The sequence below is a fragment of the Pongo abelii genome, chromosome 5, assembly GCF_028885655.2.
Source record: "Pongo abelii isolate AG06213 chromosome 5, NHGRI_mPonAbe1-v2.0_pri, whole genome shotgun sequence".
NCBI classification, from domain to species: domain Eukaryota; kingdom Metazoa; phylum Chordata; class Mammalia; order Primates; family Hominidae; genus Pongo; species Pongo abelii.
The window spans coordinates 91,818,221-91,835,050 of record NC_071990.2 but is presented as its reverse complement, the minus strand read 5'-3'; the positions used below and the strand labels follow the sequence as shown (position 1 = coordinate 91,835,050).

At 38.2% G+C, this 16,830-nt stretch overlaps 1 long non-coding RNA gene across 3 annotated transcripts in view; it reads right to left on the bottom strand.

The window, feature by feature from the left end:
- Positions 1 to 11,886, bottom strand: part of LOC129059993 (uncharacterized) — a 29,505-nt gene extending 17,619 nt beyond the window's left edge. Inside the window, exons 1-2 of one of the 3 annotated variants that reach the window (XR_008526289.2) lie at positions 11,823 to 11,866; positions 11,278 to 11,372 (exon numbers count right to left, since the gene is read on the bottom strand). This is a non-coding gene — a long non-coding RNA (uncharacterized LOC129059993). Of the gene's footprint in view, positions 1 to 10,437; positions 10,656 to 11,277; positions 11,373 to 11,822 lie in introns of those variants that run through there. The other 2 variants (XR_008526290.2, XR_008526288.2) reach the window with 2 other exon arrangements.
- Between the last annotated feature and the right edge of the window lie 4,944 nt (positions 11,887 to 16,830).

The window sequence follows — 16,830 nt, the reverse complement described above, 5'->3', positions numbered from 1 at the left end:
GCCTTAAACTTGTTCTGCAGATATAAGAAATCCATTTTTAGATAAGAATCAGGTTATGCACAAACTTCCCAAATGTATTACCCAACCCAATAACTTGGAAATAAAAAGTCACTGTTATTTCACATTTTTGTTGTGTTTTCATTCTTGTATCTCTGTCATTGCTCTTGTTCTAAGTGATGAAGTTAATTTTAGTCAACGATGGTGGGTAGGATTGGAAACTGGTGGCTTACCTAGGGACATGCCTACTGGTTCTGTTGTAAGAAAGTAGGTTATCAAACAGGTTGGGCAGATGCCATTATCATTTCATAACCTTAGGTAAGATAGGGTTTCTGAAAGCCACTCTTACAGCCTTCTTTTTTAATGCCAAAATATTATTTAAGTTAAAGGCAAATTTCCTCTTTGTTCACAAAAGATAATGCATTTCACTAGATATTGAAGCTCTTAGAATGTTCTTTGTTTTTTCTGTGGAAAAAGCCAAAAAGAGAACTCTCCCATGGGACACGCTTTTCTTTCTACATTCATGGTACAAGAAAACATATATAAAGTAATATTATTATTATGTATAATGGAAGTATTATGGGACTCAGTATTATTATATGTAATATAATAATACTATTATGGGACTATTCTAATTTATGTTCCTAATTCAGTCAGCCCTCAGAGTTCTTTACGCCAAAGTGTCTTCATCTCATCATAAACAAAATAAGGTCGAAAGAGAACTTGGCAATCTCTGAACACTTAAACTAAAGTATCTAAAATATAGAGTCATTGCCCAGAAAAGAAAACGAGGACACCTAATCTTTGAAATGGGTAAGCTTGAAAAGTCTTGGAAATCACTGATTGTCTTAGTATCGTGACATAAAGAATAATTGATGGCACTGTTGATGGAATTGGGAGTGAACATGATCAAATTGCAGGAGCCACAGCTCTGCTATAGACAGGCCTGTGAGGAAACTCAACAGAGAATCTACTGTTACTCTTATCCTCACGAAAGTTGTTTGGTACACAAGGTCAAAGTCGGTCAAAAAATTAGGGATTGTCAAAGATACTGTCATTTTTCAACTCATAACATTTTATTGCTAACTGAAGATGATAAAGCAAAGGTGAGAAAGTTGAAGAAAAATTTAGTAAAAATCCATATTATTTATTATCACCTTTTCATAATCGCAATTCATAAATTACCCAAGATGAGGTATAGTTTGGTTTAAGGGAAAAAAAAGTGGTTATTATCATCCTGTAGATACTTCTTGTAAACACCAGTTACAATTTCATTCAAAGTAGTTTGCATTCAAATCAACACTTACAAACTGAAGTGATTGCGCACTGGCATTCTGGAAACCAGTGTTGTCTCTCTGGCCCCCAGAGAGGCATGGAAGATCCCTGCCAGTGGTGAGGGCACGTGACTCTCAAGCTCCATCTGCTTTCACTTCAAAGTTTTCAGTTGGGCACCTAGTAGATTTGGTTAGCATTAATTACAACAGGGACTAGAAGAGGAGCAGTGCCTTTGATAGAGAAGATAAGATTGATTTTTAAGTTGCCATTGAGACCTCTATGGGGAAATGTCCAGTGGGCCTTCAGAACTGCAAGAGGGCTTAGCCCTCCTGACTCTTCTTACCACTACAATTTCTTCTTCTGAGTCACTCTCTCTGACTCCTCAATCATGACTCACCCTGGAAATGTAAAAATTCCATAACATTAATTTTGATCATCTCATGGATAACCAAAATTATTTCAAGTCAGACCACCTAAAACATTGCCTATAATTGATGATAATCTTTCTGGCAGTTTTTATATGATGTACTTAAAATATTAAAAATGTTAATTTTATTTATTTAGCAAAGTCAAATCTTAAAAAGATTCCCCATATAATATATTCATTAACCAAAGAAAAAAACCCACTGTTGGGTCATGACTCACCAGAAAGGTTCTACTGAATTCAAAATGACTATCTCAGTTCTTTCTTCCCTCTTCTCTCTCTGTCTCCCTGTCCTTCTCTCTTAAATGTGTATCTATATCTATATATTTAACTATCTGTAAAACTGATGACATACAAATATATCCCCACAAATACTATTGTCCCATGAAATCAATCACATGCCTTTATTAAATTATTTAAGTAATAATTTAGAAAAGATACTATTTCTTTTGCGGTGAGCCTTCTTAAAATAACAAGTGAATTTAGATAATAGCACCAGGAAGCTGAAGGCAGTAGATTTGTAGTGGAGTTGAGTAGAACTTTCTTTAGTTAAAAGTATTTTCATTCTGGAACAAAATTCCTTATTGGGTTCTATGAAGTGACCTGCAGTTTCACTTCCTGGATGAGAATAGCTCAACTTTTAAAATTAACTTACAAATATGCAGCACAAAGCACTCTCTATATATAATATAAGTAAATTTGAGCTATAACAAAGGCTTCATTATGTAGGCTGATTTTAGAGGATTTTTAGCTTCAGGGGACATTAGAGATTTTGAGAACTTTTAAGCTATGTGGCATCACTGTCCTCAAATTTAATTTTCCGAGAATCATAGACCTGAAAGGAATTCACTAATTCACTTTTTCTAATTAGAATTGGACTCTATTCCTTTGTTGTAGACATTTATATTTAATTATATGAATAGTTGATAAATACACCATTTCAAAGCACTACAGAATGAATCATCTGCTTCTTGCTTGTCCTTCTAGAATCTTACCTGATGATAGCATCATTTTTGAAATACACAAGCTCCTTTTAACATTGTTATACACTGTAATATTCTCCAAATTGCGAAGACCCTTCCACACACACGCTTTTTTTTTTTTTTTTTTGCATTTTAGAAAACTCCAACATAGTTGTTCACAACAGAGACAACATAAAAACCTGAAAGCTCTTCTAGTGCATACTCTCCAAAGTGTCTAAGTCCCCACCCACTTCTCTAGGACTGGGTTCAGTCTCCTTGTAAATTGTTCAGCCATTGAGACTTCCATCCACTCCCTCGGGTCTTTACCTCTGGTTGTGTTGTGTAGTTGAACACACTTTACTCTTCAAAAACTTCCCCTGACATTCAGCCCAAATGTTTTTTAGTCTCCCTCACAATTAATACTCCCCATGACTGACCTTTGTGGAAGTACAGTAAACCATCCCTTTCTCTCTTGAGTGCTAACACTCTTTCCATCCCAGGATCCCTCCCCTAACTCTTAGATATCAGTGACAATATTAAAGTGCACTCAGGATACACATTTCATTGCAGCTCAGCTCTTTGATGATAACAGTTCTTAACCTTCAGAAACCAATTTGATTATTGATCCATTTGTTCAACAAATATTTTTTGAGCACCTACTGTGTACTCAGGATCGTGCTAAGCACTATACCTAAGGGACATAGGCCCTGTCGTCCATCCTCATTTACACATTCAAATTCCACGATTGTTGTCTGCCATGTAGTAACAGACTCAGCATGAATATCATTTTTTCCTTTACTCTAAACTTGATAATGTCTTCCTGTAACAAGTATTATATCTTAAATTGTGAATAAAACTAAGCAATTTTAACTCATTTGGTGCAAGGCTATGGCATTTTGAATAATTTACTCCAGAGATCAAAGATGCCTTTTGTTCTCTTGTCTGAATATAAACTGTTGCATTCTTTACGACCAACATGTGAAGACGAATTTTTTGGTATAGCTTTCATTATGAGGGTATAGAAAGTCAGAAGGAATTATTTTAAAATCACTGCCCTAAATTCCCTGACTGCCTTTATAATAATAGGTGCAATTAAAGTCCTTAAAGTGTATTCTTTAAACAGAGTTTCTCAAAATGGAAAAATAAAAAGGCCTAAAATCAAAGAAAATTGTTCAAAGTAAGAGGATGCAGTCCAGAAATTCTTACCAATGTATTATTTTTCTCTGCTACTTCCATTTCATTTCATTAGCTGTAGAATCACCTTAGGAAAAGGAATTTTCATATTCTTATTTAAGTATGAGAGAATCCATCCATCTTTTTCCGAGGTTAACCCTTTAGTTTTTGCCCTTGATCCCAAAGTTCCTTGTCTTCTGTGGCCCTGATCATAATTATTTGTTGTCCTGTAGCTCTAACAGCACCCAAAAAAGCTCATCAACATGATCAAAGCAAGTCTCATTACCCCTTGCTCTTCCTAACTCCTTTGGTTTGATGGCAGCTGCATCTACCAGGTACTCCAATTAAAACTTCTGGATTATGTATAACTATTTTCTTTCCTCATTTCACCCATCATCAAGTTGTATAGATTTTTACTGCCACATTTTTCTTAATTTGGGGCCACTGTTTAAGTTGAGGACTTAATCACACAGTTATGCTCAAATATCAGGTAGGCTTGTATACAAGCAAGGAGTTTCACTGTCATGTGAGTCATAGGTTTTAGGCAAGAAAGTAAAATTTTTACAGCTCACATTAATTAAATGCAATGCTGGGTATACACACGAGGTTTTTCATAACTGTGTTCCAACTGTTCCTCCAAATGTTAATAATTGTTTCTTAAAAACATGTTTCATGGTCAAACAAAGTAGAAAATGCTAGGTTACAAAAGGGTTTCTCCTTTTTCTTTTTTTTAAATTGTGGTTGAATACACATCATAAAATGTACCATCTTAGCAATTTTAAGTGTCCAGTTCAATGGCATTAAGCACTTTCACACTGTTGTGCAAACATCCCTCTAACCAGCTCCAGAATATTTTCATCTCCCCAAAGCAAAACTCTGTACCCCTTTAACAATAACTCCCCATCACTTCCTTCCCCTGACTGCTGGGAAACATCACTTTGCTTTCCATCCCTGTGAATTTCACTACTCTAGGTACCTCATGCAGGTGGAATTATACAATACAATGACTGGCTTATTTCACTTAGCATAATGTTTTCAAGGATCATCCATGTTGTAGCATGTGTTAGGATTTCCTTCCTTTTTAAGGCCGTATGTATATGCCACACTTTGCTTATTCATTCATTCATCAAAGGACACTTGGGTTGCTTCTACCTTTCAGCTATTGGGAATAATGTTGCTATGAACGTGGGTGTACACATATCTGTGCGAGTCCCGGCCTCCAATTCTTTTGGATATATACCCAGAAGTGGACTTGATGGATCCTATGGTGATTCTATTTTTAGTTTTTTGATGAACTGCCTTACTAAAAACTGATTTCTTTACTGTGGAATCTTTTAATCCACACGCATGCATTGTAATTTCCTGGAAAGATGATTACTAGAGGCAGTATTTCTTCAACTTTATTTCACTGTGAAGCCTTTCAATTCGCAAGTAAAACTACATGGAGGGATGACATTAGGAAAAGAAAAAGCCAAATCTGACCAAAATATAAAGTGGGTGCAGGGATAAGTGACTATGTTTGCCCTCCAGGAACTCCACAGACCTTCCCACTCTCTTTACACAGATATCCCCTTCATTGTTTTAAACATAAATACATCCTACGAGAGATCTATGCACTATTTGAATTTATCCAACACTGAAAGAAAGATTTTTGTTCATAAATCAGTAATAAGTAAAGGCATTTGAAACAAAGAAAAAGGGACAAAAAGACATAAAAGAGAAAGGAGAAGGAAAGGAGTACATACGTGTAAAGCACTTAGAATGCTTCTTGACAGATAGTAAGCACTATATTTGTGATAAGTAAAAGAAAGAAAAACTGTTTAAGCAAAAATATTTTTTAAAACAACAGAAATGATGGGGACCCATATTTTAGGCTCCTTCACTTCTGATGCAGGGCAGGAAAGAGCCAATTGCTTTCCACTCCTGAAAAGGCTGGAGAAAAACAGCTGGACTCAAAGACAATTGTTTGTACCTCACAGTACTTGCTAGCATTGAAGCTGTTTTTATGAATCTCCGTAGTGTCTGGAAATAAAATCATTTCCTTCATGGTTCTGTAGACTTTTACAAGTATTTAGAAAGATCGAAAAGGAGAAAGGACGTGTTGGAATTTTAATTAGCTACTTCATCCCCCTCAATATGGAAAGAATAAATGTTGCCTCAGTAACAAGATTATGTATTTCTACTGACCTAAAAGCAACCATCTCAGTTATAATTCTTTCTCTCTTCTGTACACCAATTCACCTCTTTTGGATCATTAATCAAAACCACCTGGTAACATAAAACAAATTGGGCAATTAAAGAAATACTACTAATTCAAACGCGTTAAGACCAGAGCACGTGCTGCCTAAAGATGCCTCATCCTCTCCGCCAATGTGCAGGGGAATCTGCCAGTAAGAATCAAACAAAATGCCCTTTATTAGCTTCCATCATCACAACACTTAATCATACAAGTAGTGCTAAATTTCTACAGCAGAATAAAAGAAACAGTGAGAGACATGAGCTTCAGAAGCCAGTATATCCTACAAAAATGATATATTTTAACATTAAGGTGTTAACATTATTTGCATTTTTCTGTATATATATGCACTTAACAATTTCAAAGCATATGATGCTAAGTTATCAGTAAAAGTTACTCCTGTAGAACAAATATTTGGACATTCACAACTAAGACACAGATATTTATACAATGTTATGTATCATTTCCCAAACATGTTATCAATTATTTGAAATACACTTAACAGAAAACATACAGCAAATAAAACACCATGAAAGCAAATATGTTTTCTGAATAACTACATTTGTTTGACAAATCATGAATCCCCTCAAGATCTGGCCAAGCGATGACAAATTATCAACTGGACTGAATGGCAAGACTGACATTGTTTTCACAAAAGCAATATTCCAGGAGAGAGAAAATGGATTCAGTAAAGCAAGTTTGTACAAATCCATGTGCGGTAGCAGGGAGGAAGGCAAAGCCTGGGATCAGAGGAATCACGATGGTTAGATCTGTGACATAAATGAGAAATTGTCTATTGCCTCTCTAATGTTACATCCTATTTTTCATAAAAGCCATGACATTAGGCTGTTGACTCTTAAGCTGCCACATCAACTGAGGTCACTTTTGTTTCAAGCCTCTCCATTGCAATTCTTGTCATTTGAGAAATAACAAAAGGACTTGCAGGTGTCTGTAAGTTTCCCTTAGCTTCAAACTACAGAGATGGAACCTTCCATTCCAAATCAGAGCCCTACCTAGCCACACATGGAACATATTACATGCCTCATCAATGAAATAAGTAAAGTCATCAGTTTTTTGGGTTTTTTTGTGGCTCTTTTAAACAGAGTGTGTATGGAAGGTCAAGACATCCTTAATGTGCTAATAACTCTGAGCCATCTTTAATCACCTATTGGAAGCTTTCATTTCATTCATTTATTCACAAAATAATTATGAAGTAACTATTATGTACCAGGCACAAGTCTAGAAGCTAGGGCTACAGCATTGGGAAAAAGAACAGACTAAAATCACTGCACTCATATTCTCTGGCGAGTAGAGGAAGAGTCAGACAACATACAAGACAGATTACAGGCACAGTATGTGATGTACCGAAAAATGATGAAAAATAAGGTAAGAGAACAGAACAGGAGAGGTGGGAAGAGTTGCCATGTCAAATAGGATGGCCAGGGAAATAGCGAGTACAAGCTCCCTGAGGCCTAAGGGCATTGCTGTTCAGTTACCAGCAAGAAGGCCCAAGTGGCTGGAGCTGAATGAGGGGAGACAAGTAGGTGAAGAAGTCAGAAATGAGGGAGTGAAAGTGAGGAGCAAATCTTCTAGAGCCATATAAGCCTCTGCATCATCACTCCAGCCTTCTGCATATTTGTGCTTCCTGGGATGCCATTCACACAGACCTTAGAAGCCTGTGGTTCTACCAGCCATTATATTTGGTCATTTTCTAATTGTGGCAAATAAAGTCATTGTGATCCTGCGTGTCTGTGGAAGCGCCTTGGAGAGTATAAAAGGTAAAGAAAACATCATATTTTACTCAGAAATAATCACAGTTTACATCCTCTCCTGAAATTGCCCTTATCATGCGTAGTACCTGATCCACAGGTCATACAAAGGCCACCTTGAAACAGCAGTTTTAATCATCTGCTCTTTGACTTAAATTGTACTGTGATTATCAGAGCTAAATCCCTACTTTGTTATTTTACCTACACATCAATATAACCAGTTTAAATTCCTAAGTATCCTCTCTTGAAATTGGAAAATGACTATTTGATGTGGAACACCATCAACAGGTGATTAGACCAGCTAGTTTGGTCAATGGAGATAAGCAATTGAAGTTGAGACTTTCGGCTAGCACAGCTGTGGAAATATCCTGTGTAAACAAGGTCACACCAGACCCACACTCTTCTGCCAATACACATGGCCACAGTAAATTGGTCCAAGAGCCATCTCATTCTGGCCCTTTTCCAACCCAGTGATGAATCCGTTTATCAAAATCACTGTCAGGTAAATGTTGTAAGACCTTGGCCAGAGTATTCCTTAAACTATAAGAGATGGAACACTTCGTAATGTATTTTCAAATTGAAAGTCACTTATCCTCTTAGCACTCCAAGAAGGTTTATGAACCAAATGCATGCTAAGAAATATTTTGAAAAGAACCAGTTAAGGTTTAGATGGAAAGCTTCAATGTAGTGGATTGTGGTATGCTACCAATTCTATCTAAAATAGGTTTACAGAATTAAAAGTTCATGGTCTTATTTACTCAGAAAAAAATAAAAAAATAAAAAGCAAAGCTAAAGTACTGGAAATGGGATGCAGTAAAACTCTAGGATTTCATCCAACTATTACTTGGAAATGAAAATTCCCTAATGGGAATAGGTCTTTGAAATGGGACATCTGGGTTTTACTAAGTGGGTAATTAAAAGTTTGAAATCTTGCCTGGAAAATGGGACAAAAGCTCAGATTACCAAGATAGGTGAGACATTCCCCACTGCCTTTATCATAGGAATGGCATGGGTCCAGGCTCTAACAAAGCAAGGCAGAGAATGTGTAGAATGTTAAACCACCCAAGGACAAAGGGGACTTTGGAATCTGATTTCTAGGGGATATTTGTCAGAAAACATGCTATACTTCCCGCAGCTAATGAAACATCCTGTGTAACAAATCCAGCATGGAGTGGCTAACGCTCAGCCAGGTAAATCATCATCTTAAAATGTGCTCTGCTCTTTCCCGACTCATAATCAAGACAGGCTTTTCCACGGAAATGGCCAGGCACCAGCTCAGAATGAAAGTCAGTATCTACCAGTTCACCTGGGTGACCTCCTAAAGCTTACAGGTGAACCTCAGAGACTTCAGATTCAAATAGAGGCAGTCTAGCTATACTTCATTCTGAGAATAAATAAGATAATAGATTGGAATAGTGAACGTAGACAAGAATATGGATAAATAAATGTAGACTTTGGGTGGCCTTCCCAAACCAGCTTATATAGGGCTTCTCATATTATATATAGCTTGCTTAATTTTTCTGTGACATTTTTGTTTAAAGAACACTGCACAAAGCATCTAGCTGGATTGAGCGATTACTGTAATAGTAATATAAGAATGCTCAGGAAAAACTGTTACTGTATCATCATGTTTCAGGCTGTGTCTCATAATAATGACATTCTACTCTGCAGGTTATACTATCCATTGGGACAGTTTATAATCTCACCTGACAGTTAACATCAGTATCTTTAGAGGTTTTGCATCACAATCCTCCAGGAGGCCATGAAGAATCATGGTTCAAAGCTTGAAATATTTCACTGCTTACACAATTTTATAAAATAGTAGGAAAGTGTAAAGTACAATATTATGGTAGAAATCTGAGTATCGTGCCATGTAAAGAAAATGTTTAGTTAGTTAGTAAGTGTAGATTAGTTTAATCTGGCACCCAAAGTAAGAATTTCCCAAGGCTAAGCACTAATGTACAACATTATTGCTTCACAATTAGAATTCAGATATGTTCAGCATTTGTCCTAATGTTGCAAATCTCCTCCTAGGAAAAAAAAATATTTTAGTCAATCAGGTCTATTTCAGTCTCATAGAAAATTCACACAATGGTTCCTCCCACAGACTAAAGAAGGTGCCTGCAGCCTGGAAAAACAAATTAGAAAGCAACGTAAAAGGACTTTCCAAGTTTGATCTTGTTCACTCTGCTGTTAGTGACATTGAGCAACCTGCTGAAGCTCTCTGGGCTTCAGTTTTTCCTTGCACAGGAATAACAATGCGGCCACTTTTGTTATAGTAGTATTAAGATCTTGATTACAAGTTGTTCAATTTTTTAACAAAAGGCAACAAATCATATCAATAGGTCAAGGCTACAATATCCCTTTACTCATCTGCCTACCTGAGCCTCATGCCCTAATTCTATTTCTTAGGCCAGATTTGGCAGGTACTTAGGCAAGAACAAACATCTTCTTCCTTATTTTCAGGTCTCTCAGAACACCCCAAGCATCATACTAGCTAGGCTATGTCTGCTGACCTAGCACTTCATTGAACCATCTTTGAACTCAGGCTCTGACTAGGAGCATTTAAATAGAGGACAGGATAATAGGAAGGTGACTTACCCGTCTCCTTTCCAAATGCCCATGCCAGCTGTGGATAACTGAGGGAGCACATCTAGAGTCTGCTGGTCACTACACTCGCACAGAGGATACTGGCATAGGCCACCACCTCATCAGCAATCCCAGGGGGCATCATATTCTCAGGCCCTGGGCCCGTTACCCCACCACCATCACCACTATCACCATCAGCCCCTTGTTTCATCACAGTGCCCTTCTTTTTTTTTTTTTTTTTTCAGATGGAGTCTCGCTCTGTCGCCCAGGCTGGAGTGCAGTGGCACGATCTCTGCTCATTGCAAGCTCCGCCTCCTGGATTCACACCATTCTCCTGCCTCAGCTTCCCCAGTAGCTGGGACTACAGGTGCCCGCCACCACACCCAGCTAATTTTTTTGTATTTTTAGTAGAGACGGGGTTTCACCGTGTTACCCAGGATGATCTCGATCTCCTGACCTCGTGATCTGCCTGCCTCGGCCTCCCAAAGTGCTGGGATTACAGGCGTGAGCCACTGCGCCCGGCCCACAGTGCCCTTCTTACTCTCTCTTTAAATAGTCTAGTAGATTACAAGGCTTCAAGGTCAAGAGCAGAGATTCTGATAAATTTTGACTTAAGGATTTTGGCTGGACCAAGATGATATTTAGTTGTGCCCTCTTTGCACTAATTTTTTATTCACCTACCCCTATGCTCACACACGACTTAAAAATAAGATAGGGCAGAAAATGAGGACTTATACTTTCAAACTGTAGTATCTTGGTGTCATATCTTCACCACCTCAGATGCATATTAAGGATAAAACCTAGAATAAAAACTGAATCACCAAAGAATTCCATTCCTTTGCTTATTCTGACCTTTCGCTTGAACACGTCAACATGTAGCTTTTGCATCTAGTTGTACAACTCTTGCATAGTGTCTCAGATTCTGCATTTCTCCAGTGTCCATATTACTAAAGTGAGAAATTTTGTAACAGAATAAAATTGGTGCTACTTTTTTCTCCTCTATGGAAGGCATCTAAAATGAGATAGGTAATTTTTGTTTTTAAGAAAAGTAACCAACACATAACTTCTTACCGGATGCTTAAAATTACCCTAACTAGACTCTGAATATGACATCTTGAAATAAATATTCCAGTAAGTAAATATCATACATGGAAAAACTATGAAAAATCAGCAGACATAAAAATAATTTGTCTCATAAAACTTAGTGTTGAAGTCTGGATATACTTTTGAGGTTTAAAAGACTTCAGAGTTGAAGCAGGGATAAAATACAAGAAAAACATAAATAAACCTTTTAAGTATAATGTTTTTTCCCAAACACGACAGTTACAGTAAGTAAATAAAATAATCATAAAATATCAAAGCACTAAATATATTTCCAACATGCACAAATAACCTACATGAGGGTAGGGTCCCTGAGACCCCACGATCCTGCTATGAAATCCTGGTGAACTATGACTGTAGTCAACCCCCCACAATTCCAAACATGACAACACAAATGCTGAAGACTGTGTGAATTGTTTCATCACTAGACCTCAGAATTTAAAGTCCTTGAGGAAATTCAAAAGTAAGCCTAGAATTCTGTTCTTCCTAATTCAGGAATGGGTGGCTTTTGGGTTTTCCCTGCTTTTATTCATGATAAATTTCCAAAGGCACCCATGGCACTGTGTTCATGCTGCCTCATATAACCAAGAGAACTGTGATGTCTGTAAAAGATCCCTGGAGAGTTCTCTCCAGAAGAGTTTGTCCAAGTTCACAAATTCTCTCTTGTACTTCTGTAAATATCAGGATGAGGTAAACATGAAGAAAGAAAAAAAGTCGCCAGCATAGTGAGAGCATGATAATGAGGAACAATACACTGGAATTAAGAAGAGAGAAGTTTTAGCTTAAATATCAAGGGAGAAAAAAAAGGATATATTGATAATAAACCCACCGGATTAGTGCACTGAATGATTTTTAAAATAAATAATGATCTTAAAACCATTTAAAACTGCATGTTTCTGGAAAAAAAATGCAGAAGACCTTTAAAAGATCAAGGTTACAAAAGCTCCTACAGGAGAACACAGTTCTTGATTATTTACACATTTTTATTATTTAGCATTTTCTGAGATATTCTCTGAAACTAAAAATAGCTCATATTTACATAGTTCTATTTGCCAGACACTGTTGTAAGCACTTTAGACACTTTAACTCATTTTATCCTCACAATAACTCTATGAAGTTATCACTGTCATCTCCATTTTACAGATGCGGAAACTGAGGCACCAAGAAACAAAGTAACTTGCCCAAAGCCACACTGTGATTGAGCAGTGAACCGCAGGACTCCAGACTGAATACTCTATCTGCTCACTCCGTAGAGAGATTTGCATAGCGTGCATTTGGTTTAAAATGCCAACTTTATATACCTAATTCTTCCTTCAGCAATTGTAGTTATATATAACCAAATGAGGCAAAGTTGTGCAATAGGTGAAATGTGTCCACTTTGTACCTGTCTGGGGCCTTCTTCTGAGCCCCGTGCCTCCTGACAGTGCTCCTACCACAGCCTTTGGTAACCAGGATTCTCATGTTTTTTTCTACCTTCCATATTAAAAAAAAAAAATGCTGTCAGGTGTTAAAATGATTTAACAAATATTCCAATGAAGGACAAGTGGCCAGAGCTTCTTAATATAATCCATGCACAAAAAGTATTTATTGAATGACTATGGACTGGAAGAGTACTGTATCTTACTGACTTCACGGCACCAAAAGTTCTAAGACTCAACAGCAGATGGGTTTAAAACCTTTACATTGATTCTTGCATAACTAAAGCAATAACTTAAGAGTCATGTGGCAAGCTACTCTCACTTGCTGATGCTCAGGTTAGTTGTAATTAAATGAGAGAAGGTGGGGGAGAGAGAGAGAGACATGGAAAGAGGGCATGGGTGGTTGCGCAGAAGATTAAAACACAGATTAATGTACCCTATGAATGGGGTGGGGGTCGAAGTGGAAGCAGTTTCCAGAACAGGGAGTGGGAAGAGTAAGAAAAGTCAATTGTACATGTGGCATTTCAACACCGCAGCATTCCACCAAAACCGAGAGCCAGCTCAGCAGGGAACATCTGCCAGTTGCTTCCAAATGAAGGGGAATCATTCTTCCAATGAGAAAATAGTGATGAAGGATCATCTTGGACTGGGAATAAAACTGAATTTTTACAGAGCCAACATCAGGCTTATTTTTAAAAATATTCCCACAACATTTAGATGTGCAGCGAGAGAAAGAGAAGAAGGAATCCACCTCCCCAGAATTGAAAGCATATCGGAAAAAGAGTTTAGTTAAGCATGTGCCTAATTTAAAGTACAGAAGTTTTATCAGGCTGAACCATATAAAGCTGTCATTTTTGTAAATCAAAAATGGTCAAATAGAGGCGATTTTACATGGTTCAACCTAAAAGAATTGAAGCAATATTAATCAATATGTAGCTGTAAATCACAGTAATACCTAATCATTGTAAGCTGTGTTTTGTTCATAAAATAATTTTGCCATGGTCACACAGCTGGCAAATGGAAAGCTTTCTAGCTGGTGAGGTCTCCTATCATTAGCCCATAAGTAGCTTCCATAGCACATTTATTCATTAGGCAAATATAGTTGAACGTTTACCATGTGTCATATACTGTGCTGAAGGTCACTTTTTTAATGTGGGTGAATTGCCTACTATTTCTTGCATAGCCTTTGGCCTCTAAGCTATTCACTGGGAAGCCCAGTGTGTTTTCAGTGTGAGTCAGATCAAAACTGTAAGGGGAGGGACAGGGTTGGTAAGAAGAAATGATAAAGAGGAGTTGCAAGCCTCACAATGACTTTATCTGTTTTTTCAAACAAACACATCTCTAGAGGAAGGCATTTTAGACACAGAGGCCAGCCGGGAAAGGGAGCCAGCCTGGGCTGGAGCAGCTAACTACAAAAAAGCCTACGCAGCCCTGCCTCCCAGTCACAGCCCACCGTGCCCACATGAGGCCCGCCCCCAGGCAGGCAGAGCAGGTGTGCAAGCAGCATCAGCATCGCAAGGGCATTCTTTAGAAATGTGAATTCTCAAGTCCCACCACAGCCCCACAGAATCATAAGCCCTGGGGGTGGAGCCCAGCAATCTGAGTTTGAACAAGTCCTCCTAGTGATTGGATGCACACATTAGTTTGAAGAACACCGCTTTAGGGAAGAGGAAGGCCGTGCAGGGATTAAGAAGGTCGAGGGCATGAGGGAACCCAAATGGTAATAAAAGAATCAAGGCAGCCCAGAAATACAAATCCTGTTGAATTTCACATTTTCATATGAAAATATCAAGTTGTCTTTTACTAGGCATTGAATCACATGAAAACTTAAACCACAGATAATACCGGTTACTAACACACTGAGGAATTACAATGTTCCAGATTATTGGTTAAGTACTCTACACAGATTTCATTTACTCCATCAAGAAACCTTATAATGCAACTATTTAACAAATAAAAAAATAGATAAGAAGTGAAATAACGGGTGGGTTAAATAACTTTCCATTTTCCATGCATTTAGCAAGTCGTGGGACCTAATTCAAAGTGAGGCGGTCTGATTTCACTCAGCTATCTGCTACATTTCACAGGACATTCTAACACATCATATCTCTTATTCCCAGCATGAAAACATGCCCATTCTCCATTCATTCTTCAATCAAAGTACTGTAGCTCCCACAACAAGGTGAAAGAAAAAAACGATGTATACTCTCTTTGCTGAGTTCCCACCCAAACCAAATACATTTTAGCGTTGGGAAAAGCATCCATCAGAGAACAAAGGATGTAGCTCCACCTAGTGGATAAATGTCCCCATTTATTTCAAATTGCCTTGTTTGTGCAAGAGCACAGTAATGAAAACAGAATCTACTCCTGACAAATCACTACAAAGCTAGCAACCCTAGCTACAAGCAGAGACTTTGTTAAAAGTGAGCTCAGCTGTATTCCTCTTGGTCAAGACCCTATTTTGTGAGCTGTATGTTCAACAGCCCATTTTAGAGTATCACAAGGAAGGACACACCCAGTTAGGAACTCATCCCCCCAGTCTCTCTATGTACTGCTTTCTACCTCTGTAAATGCAGACAATACAATCTGACTTCTCTGAGTCCTGCTGGTAGGAATAGCAAAGAAGATTATGCTTGCAAATAAGAAACGCTAATTCTGCTTAACTACAACAAATCCCAGTTAGGCTTCATGGGATAAGATATACCTTTCATTCTCTACACACCCTTCTGAGAAAAGAAGTACAAGAGGGCAGGTGGGAAAAATGGAGCTCAAGAAAGTAAAGCAATTTGCCTTTGTTTATTTAGTGACAGGTAAACAGCTGACAGGTTTTTCTTTTACCGGCTTTATCTGACTCTGGATCCAGATCCATGATGAAATGAAGCCATTGCCCCAGGACTATGCTCCAGGGGTCATTCAGAATGGTCTAAGGAAAATTTCAACTTCCTGTGATTCTGTAATGGCCCTAAACAGATATAATTGAAATCTGCTTTAACTAGCCACAGCAGCAACATTGCCCAACATGTAGGAAATATTTGTTATATGTCAATGGGCTTCTATGTTCATTGAAGCTCAGGAGGCACTGCATTGAACGAAATAAAGTGTGTTCACTGAAGTCCAGCCCTTCATATGCTATTAAAATGAAGGCTCTCCAAAAGAAACATCTGGTCCACTCCATTCCCTAAATTATTTGGCCAAGGATCCTTTCTTTCTTTTTTTGGTAGAGCACCCAGTAAGACTGGTGTTCAGTGGGATATGCGATGGGAAACCCTGGCCTAGGGTGGATGGTGTGCTTATCACCAACCCTGCCCTCCCAGTGCACACCTTAAAATGATGTGCCAAAACAGTCCATTTCACATCAGCATGGTAACTCCGGTAACCAGCATTTAAGATATTCAGGTCTTTCAAAATAAAATATTTTTGAGAAAAGTGAAATATTAATTGTAATTTTCCAATATAATTCCACGTAGTTGTTTCTCAGTGTCTAGCTTCATCAGCCCAGGTAAATGAGATCTCTTTCAGGCCTTCACAGATAGGACAGAACAGTCTCTTAGTCTATCTCCTCCTCAACACATGCCTCTAAGTCTGAGTGTTCTGCCCTCCACCCTCTCCACAGTTCTGGTGGCTCCCTCCCGTCTCCTGTGTCTGATTCTTCCTTTCAGCAATGAAGGATGCAGTCTGTTGTGTGGCCAACATAGACTCTGGGAATTCAAGGAGACACAAGACACAGCCTCTGCTCCCAAGGAGCTTAGATTCTTATCTCTGGGATTGCTCGTATCTGCTCAGCTGCCTGGTTTTAGTCCCTGATTCTAAGGACTGAGGATCATTAGTGGGGTTCTCCTGCCCCCTGCAGCAGCACTTAGGGGCCCTGCATTGGCTCTGCTCTGGA